The 8,351-nt window shown below is 42.5% G+C and overlaps 1 protein-coding gene across 4 annotated transcripts in view; it reads left to right on the top strand.

Annotated features, from left to right (window-relative positions):
* The first annotated feature begins 7,842 nt into the window (after positions 1 to 7,842).
* Positions 7,843 to 8,351, top strand: part of SETDB1 (SET domain bifurcated histone lysine methyltransferase 1) — a 30,564-nt gene continuing 30,055 nt past the window's right edge. For 2 of the 4 annotated variants that reach the window (XM_040626784.1, XM_040626781.1), the window contains exon 1: positions 7,994 to 8,145. The gene's annotated coding sequence lies outside the window, so the exon portion shown is untranslated. Of the gene's footprint in view, positions 7,958 to 7,993; positions 8,146 to 8,351 lie in introns of those variants that run through there. The other 2 variants (XM_040626783.1, XM_040626782.1) reach the window with 2 other exon arrangements.

Genomic DNA, 8,351 nt, shown 5'->3' with positions numbered 1-8,351 from the left:
TAAGGACTAAAGGTGGAACCAGCAGATGCTGGAAGAGGCGAGGAAAGATTCTCCTCAGAGCCTTTGGAGGGAGCTCAGGCCTGCCAGCACCTTGATTTTAGATTGCTAGCCTCTAGAACTGTGAGAGAATAAATTTCTGCAGTTTTAAGCCAATGAGTCTGTGGTCATTCATTATGGCGGTCATTGGAAACTTATATATAATACGTAGTGGTGATGGTGGTGGTTATCACCATCATCCCGGGGATTTTTAAAAGAAAAGAAAAAGAAATCATAATCTGTACTCTTCAAAGTCTGAAGTTAGGGAAATTTGGTAGAGTAGACTATGGCCAACTGGCAGGAAAGTCCATAAGAGAATTCCCTGGAAGGACAGAGGGCAGCTAGGCCACTGACCAAGACCTAACACAGGTTTGGCTGAAGGATTGAGTCCGGCACCTAAGTAGGTGAGAGGGAGACTGATTGTAAACGCTCTCTGGCTCAGCCATGCCGGCCAGATGTTCTGGGCAACAGTGACCTAGCATGTGGATGAGAATTAAGAGAGCCATAACCTTGGAATCTAAGTGTGGGTCATTGCTTGTGCAGGGACTTGGACCAGCATGCAGTCATTTTGGAGGAGACACGTTTTCACGGACCATGCTGAACCAGGCTTTAAGAGCAATGCCAAATGGCACGGAGACATAAACCTATCCATGCACCGTTAGCAGAGACTTGATAACTGTCTCTGTTTCTGACTCTTGGAAACAGGACTGCCGCCTCCTTGGCCTGAGTAAGTCCCCAGGGTTATTTGAAAATGGACACAGGGCAACCAAAGCTTTGCAATGGGGTACTAGACTTTGCCTTCACCAGAACTCTGTTCTAGTGCTATGCTGGTTAAACTGAGGAAAGAGAGAGAGCAAGAGAGAGGGAGAGAGATGATTTGTACACTGTTTTGATAAAAAGAAATTCAGGACAAGGTGCAGGTCAGGGTCAAAGGAAAGCAGGTTAAGATTGATGTCAGTAATGGAAGGCTCCCGTGTATTCCCCGAGGAACTCAGATAGGGGGAACTCACCTTTCCCCCACCCCCTAAAACAAAGTGCAAGCAAACACATGATTAATGAGAGCATCAATACGCAGCCACTGGACAGTCACGGGTTTGGCTTTCCACAGTAACCTATCGAAGGAAAAAATGCATCAGACAGAAGAAGTGGATTATCTGTGGAAGAAAAAAAAGAAGGAATGACCCAAGGCAAACTCACAGGGCCAATGTGCATGCCGTTCAGGGGAGAGGGCAGCTTAGCCATTGGTCCGTAGATTATTTCCAGTCTCGGTGGCTAGACAGTCCTTGGTGTATAGATTCCGGAAGTTGCAACCCACATACCTTGGATCTGTTTTGTTTTTTGGTTTTTGAGTTTTGTTTTTGTTTTTGTTTGGCGGGGGAGGGTCTCTCTGATTTTATTGCTCATGTTATCTCTGTTAATCTGACGTCCTTAAACATTCCTTTCACTTCACTCACCTTAAATTGGCAGCTTACAGATCCATCAGTCTGGGAAATTTCATTGGCCAGACGCTTTCCAGTGTTTAAAATCTACAAAGCGTGTGTCCGTGTGTGTTGGGATCTGTATGTGTTTTTTGAGTCAGTGTTTTAAAATTATTATTATTATAAAAGGAATAAATGCACACAATAAAAAAATTTCTCAAACATTACGGAAGGGTAAAAATGCAGAAAGTTCCTAGATGCTGTCATGTTTCCCAATCCTTCTATCCAGAGGTAACTGTTATTACGGTAGCTTGTTTTTGCATTTATGAGTGTGTATCTTTCCCCGCATGTTCCTTTTCTTTTAATTTTTAATGTAATAATTTTGAATAAACTATCCATTTTCATGTTTCAAAATGCAAAAGGTATAAAACAGTGTACTGTGAAAACACCTACTCCCATTCTTGTCTGCCACCTTCCATTCGCCCTCTTCTCAGACAACCACTATTAATCTCTTATGTATCCTTCCAGTGATCTTTTCTGTATATGTAAGAAAAAACGTTATTTTTAAAGATTTTATTTATTTACTTGAGAGAGAGAGAGAAAAAGAGAGTGCACGAATTGGGGGAGGGGCAGAGAGAGGAAGTCCCTGCTCAGCCGGTACTCGGTACTCGGTACTCGATGCCAGGACCCTGAGATCATGACCTGAGCTGGAGGCAGACACTTAACAGACTGAGCCACCCAGGTGCCCAAAGAAAAAAATGTTTAAAAACGTATTATTTACACAAATAACAGCAGCTGTATACCATGTTCTACGCCTACTCTTCTCATTTAATGTTTCTTCTTTTTTTAAGGTTTTATTTATTCATTTGATAGAGAGAGAGCACAAATCTGCAGAGTGGCAGGCAAGGGAGAGGAGAAGCAGACTTCCTGCTGAGCAAGAAGCCTGAGGACCCCGGGATCATGACCTGAGTGGAAGGCAGATACTTAACTGACTAAGCCACCCAGGCGTCCTTTAGTAATGTTTCTTAAAGATCACTCCGTATCAATGCACAAAGAGCTTCCTTTTTTAAAAACCATGGTTGAAGAATATTCCATTTTTGGGTGTGTTATAATTTGTTTAACCAGCACCTGCTGATGGAAATGTATATTGTTCCTAAATATTTTGCTATTTCATACAAAGTTGCAGAAAATAATTTAGTGCTTACCTCATATCAAAGGTATGCATATTCAAATGAATGCAATTTCAAAGATATGTAGTTTAATTCCTAGACATAGAATTCCTGATTTAAACAGTATTTCAGAGTGTGCAACATTTTAAAATTAATTGTCAATACTCAAAATTCAGAAGCTTACATACTAAAAAAATGGATTTTTAAGCTCATTTGAAAAATCGGTAATCCGGAAACATTGTATGTATCACATAGGGCAAAAATTAGCTGGAATTAAGTAGCAACTTCTCCCTATAGATGAGATACGTATTTCTCAGGTGAACACAGTCCTCACCCACCCCATTTGGCTCCTTTACTTTCCTGATGCCTAAAACCCTTTGAATTTTTAATCCCCAAATTCTTTCATTTTGATTCTGAGATCACTCAACAATGTTTAGATTATGATTTCATTTCCCTTCAGTCTGTCTGCAGGGAAAGGATCATTTGGCATTCCGAGGTTTTGACCCCTGTGCTATGACTTCTCATGGTCAAGTATTAAGTAGCACATGGTTGTGATTTTTCAATGTATCACAATGGATTACAGGAATGACTGTGCTGAGCACACCAATGTGAGTACTCCAAGTAGTATATCAGTTATTTATTACTCTATATTACTCAACTAGCAATAAGCTATCTACCTCAATAGTTTGTACATTTTAGTAGCATGAGTCATTTATACCAGGGCCTGATCATTTCTGACAGTCTTCGGCCCTTAATAAAAACAAAGCCAGAGTGGCACCTGGGTGGCACAGTTGGTTAAGTGTCTACCTTTGGCTCAGGTCATGATCTTAGGGTCCTGGGATCTAGCCCTGCATTGAGCCCTGCATCAAGCCCGTACTGGGCTCCCTGCTCATTGGGGAACCTGCTTCTCCCTCTCCATCTTCCCTACCCACCCGCCCCCAGGTTGTGCTCTCTCTCTCTCTCTCTCAAATAAATAAATGAATAATCTTTAAAAAAAAAAAAAAAAAGAAAAAGCCAGAGCTTGGTTCCCTAAATATTGAGGCCCTGCTCAAACTTGCCTTTCCTATAGTGCTTCTCAAATTTTAGCAAGCAAACACATTACCTGGAAATCTTACTAAGATTCAGATTCTGAGTTAGTACATCCCAAGTAGGGTCAGAGATTTAGAATCTCTAACAAGCTCCTTGACTGCGTGTTGAGTAGCAAGGGTCTTAGAAGATACTTCCTGGGTCCCACTGCTGATTTCTACCAGACTTCTCAAGGCATTGAAGAAATCAGACTGGATATGATGCCCTAAATAGCTCCTATTTCTCTTCAACATTGCCCATTACTCATTCCCACCCCCACCCTCTCCCTACATGCACACATACATCAGAAAGCTGAAGGAGGGGCGCTTGGGTGGCACAGCGGTTAAGCGTCTGCCTTCGGCTCAGGGTGTGATCCCGGCATTATGGGATGGAGCCCCACATCAGGCTCCTCCGCTATGAGCCTGCTTCTTCCTTCCCACTCCCCCTGCTTGTGTTCCCTCTTTCATTGGCTGTCTCTATCTCTGTCGAATAAATAAATAAAAAATCTTTAAAAAAAAAAAAAGAAAGCTGAAGGAATCTAACTAACAGAAACATAATCAGGGCAGAACAGATTTCCCTTCACTCATGACACATTACAGAGCATGACATGTACAGGGCAATATGTCAGGTGCTAGGGGAAACAAAGATGATCCAGACAGGTCCTCAGCTTTAAGTTGATCACAAACCAGCAAAGGAGACAGGTACATACAGAGACAACTCACAAGTGGAAGGAACTAAGATCATGGAAGCACACAGACAGGAGTTAGCTGTGCAGAGGGTGAGGGATAGTCTAGGATAGTCTAGGATAATCTAGTGAGTGATTTCTTTAATTGATGTATAATTGACATACAATATTGTATTAGTTCCAAATGTACAACATAGTGATTTCACAGTTCTATACATTGCCAAATGCTTATCATAAGTGTAGTTACCATCTGTCATGATACAAACTATATTCCCAACACTGTACCTTTCATGCCCGTGACTTTTTTTTTTTTTTTAAGATTTTATTTATTTATTTGACAGAGACAGCCAGCGAGAGAGGGAACACAAGCAGGGGGAGTGGGAGAGGAAGAAGCAGGCTCCCAGCAGAGGAGCCTGATGTGGGGCTCGATCCCATAACGCCGGGATCACGCCCTGAGCTGAAGGCAGACGCTTAACCGCTGTACCACCCAGGCGCCCCCATGCCCGTGACTTATTGACTTATTTTTTTAATTTTTTTTAAAAGAATTTATTTATTTGAGAGAGCAAGAGAGAGCATGAGCAGGGGAGAGGGGCAGAGGCAGAGGGAGAAGCAGACTTCCGCTGAGCAGGGAGCCCAATGAGGGACTCGAACCCAGGACCCTGGGATCATGACCCGAGCCAAAGGCAGACAGTTAAATGACGAAGCCACCCAAGCACCCGACTTATTTATTTTGGAACTAGAAGTTCATACCTCTTTTTTTTTTTAGTTTACTTACGTAAGTCATCTCTACAGCCAATATGGGGCCCAAACTCACAACCCTGAGATGAAGAGTCACATGTTCTTCCAACACTGCCAGTCAGGCCCACTGTGTAGATCATACTTCTAAATCCCCTTTACCGGTTTTGCCCATAGCCCTCCAGTCCCCCTCGTCTGGCAACCGCCAGATCGTTCTCTGTACTTATGAGTCGGTTTCTGTTCTTTGTTTGATTTTTAGATTGCACATATAAATGAAATCATATGATAAGACAGTGTTTCTTAAATTCTGGTCCCCCTACCAGTAGCATAGGTACTACTGGAAAAATGTTAGACATGCAGATTCTCAGACTCCACCCAAAACTACTCCAAGGGTGGGGTGGGGGTGGCAATCTGTATTTTAACAAGCCGTCCAGGTGATTCTGATACATGATGAAGTTTGACAACTGCTGGTCTATGAAAACTTCACAGAGGAGACATTTGAGTTGGACCTTCGAGAATTCATATTATAGCAGGCAGGAAGAGAAGGGGCATTCCAGGTGATAGACCACAATGAAAGAAGGTATGGAGATGTAAAAGTGAAATGCGTAAACATGTCGGGGAAATAGCACTCAACCAGGGGTGCGAAGGCGAAAATGGGAAACGTGGCCAGAGAGCTAAGTCAGGAGCAAATTTTGAAGAGCCTCAAATTTTATACTGTGAAGTTTGAACTTTATTTGATAGATGTAAAGAAAACATTGTTTTAAAGCAGGCGAGTGACATGATCAGAACGGTATTTTAAAGCTCTATATGGGCAGTCCCACAACAAGGCTACCAATTAAGAGGCTATTTTGTCCAGGAAAGAATAAGAGCCAAACAAGAACAGTAAAATTTAAAAAGGAAGGAGGAAAAACATATGATAAACATTTCCAAAAAGCTGTATTGGATAATGGTTTAAGACCACAAGCTCTAGGGCCAAACTGCCTGGCTCTGACACTTAATATAATTGTGTGTCTCAGTTTTCTTATTCATAATAAAAGAGACAATAATAGTTCCTACCTTATAGGACTATTGTGAGGATTAAATAAATTAATAATTGTAAAGTGCTTAGAACAGTGCCTGGTATGAAGAAAACATTCAATAAATACAGTTGTGTGTGCATGTGTCTTTTATAGGGAGTAGCATGTCTAAAATGTCTAGCTCACATTAGAAAATAATACCACAAGATGAGTTAGGAACATGCTGAATTTGAAATACCTAGAGGACCCTTTCACTTCTCTGTATCTCAATTCCTAGTGTCTTAACAATTGGAAACAGGGACTTACAGGAAACTGGTGGACAGGTGAAATGAGCACGAAGTGTGGTCACAAGGAGAGGATTTCAGGGCTGCCTGGCCCTGTTTCCAGTCTTACACAGAAGGTTCTGGTTTATACCTTTTAAATGAAGTTAGGTACGGTTAGTGTAAAGATAGTTGAACAAATTAAAGCAATAACGAAATAATGTAGTAGTCGATACTGCTAGTTCATCAAACACACCCAGTTCTCTCTCCTTCCAGATATGAGACATGGCTGTTCTTCCTGGCCCCCTTGTGGTTGGGTAGGGCCTTATGACTCAGTCAGAACAATGAGTTGTTAATGAAAGTGTCCTGAATCACTTTAACTGCCTTTAGCGGTCTCTCCCTCTGGCCTGGCTTACTCATCAGCCTGGATTTCTGAGTAGATATCCTCGCAGAGCTTCAATGTCAATTTACTAGAGAAGATTATGCAGCACGAGCAAAAAATGCATGGTTTTTGTTTTAAACTCTTGGAATTGTTTGTTTCCACAACACAACTTAGTCTATCCTGATGCAGCTATTATTTTAAAACCCATCAAATGTTTAAAAATTAAATAGTTAACATCCAGTCTTAATGAGGGTGTGGGGAAACATGCTTTCAGAGATTTGCTAGTGGGAGTAAAAATTGTTTCAACCTTTTTGAATAGTAATTTGAGAGTAGATTCTATTAAAGTGAAAAAAAAAAAGAGTACATATATATACTTTTTCCTGAGATTCCATTTTGGGGAATCTCTTCCACAGAAATAAAAGTACTACTTCAGAAGGATGCTAATGTTTATTGTCGTACTATTTGTAGTAGCTAAAAACTGAGAACATCTTTCTAAGTATGATTTAGCCACACTATGAAGTATTATGCAATTGTCAAAAAGGCAAATGTTACAGTTTTTATTGACTTCAAGGGACGTCCACGTGTGAAATAAAAGTAAAACAAAACAAAATCCACATTCAGGGGTGCCTGGCAGTCTCAGCGGGCAGAGCATGTGACTCTTGTTCTCAGGGTTGTGAGATCAAGTCCCACACTGGGTATAAAACTTACTTAGAAATAAAATCTTAAAAAAAAAAATCCACATTCATGACCTTGTACATACAAGCCTAGAAAACTAAGCTATTTTAACCTCAAAGCCCCAGGAGTAATAAGTGATGGAGGGAGGAGAGGATATTATCACGTTTTTCCTGTTACATCTTGATATTCCTCCACTTGTTACAATTTATACCACTTGTGTAATAAAACCAACGGGGTGAAATAGAAAATCTAAACCTAAGTGTTTGCCTACTGAGTCTTTACACGATAAACTAATATTGCTGCCATTAGTTGGGGTTGGCGGAAGAGGCGGAGCTTCTATACTATACTCCAGGCCACGCCTCCTCACCCGGCCAGTTGCCGCCCACGTGTGTCCTGGACGGGTCTGCTTTGACGCATGCGTACTTGTCTGAGTTTTCCTGGCCTTGGAGGGGCGCTCAGAGGCTTTGGGTTTGACCCCGTCAGGCCACCGTCGTGGCGACCGGAACGGCACCTGAGGTTTGCTTCCGGGCGTCTCTTTCGTTTCCCTTTCCCTCCCTCCCTCACGCTTCTTCCCCTCCCCCTGCTCCCTTTCCCTTACGGTTTCGTTCTCCCCCATCGAGGCTGACCCCTGCGTCTCGAGTCTGGGGTCTGGCTGGTGAAAAAGAACTGTTGTAGCTGGAAGCAGGGAGGTGTGGGAAATAGAGGTATTTGGAGGCCAGGGGCCTGTCTGGAATGTTTTGTTTGGGGGAGGAGGTTGGGCGAGGGTGAGAAGGAAGTCTTCCTCGAGAGGCGAGCGGGGGCGGGGTTGAGCTGGGTTTGCGGGGTGGGTGGGACGCACCCCCAAAAAGGGTAGCGCGGGGGTGGGGCGGTGTGCGGGCAAAGGAAAAATGGAGGCAGTGAGAACTGGCCT

This window comes from Ursus maritimus, unplaced genomic scaffold (assembly GCF_017311325.1).
Source record: "Ursus maritimus isolate PB19 unplaced genomic scaffold, ASM1731132v1 scaffold_12, whole genome shotgun sequence".
Lineage (NCBI taxonomy): Eukaryota > Metazoa > Chordata > Mammalia > Carnivora > Ursidae > Ursus > Ursus maritimus.
The sequence above is the reverse complement of the archived record's forward strand: the minus strand, read 5'-3'. Positions and strand labels throughout refer to the sequence as shown.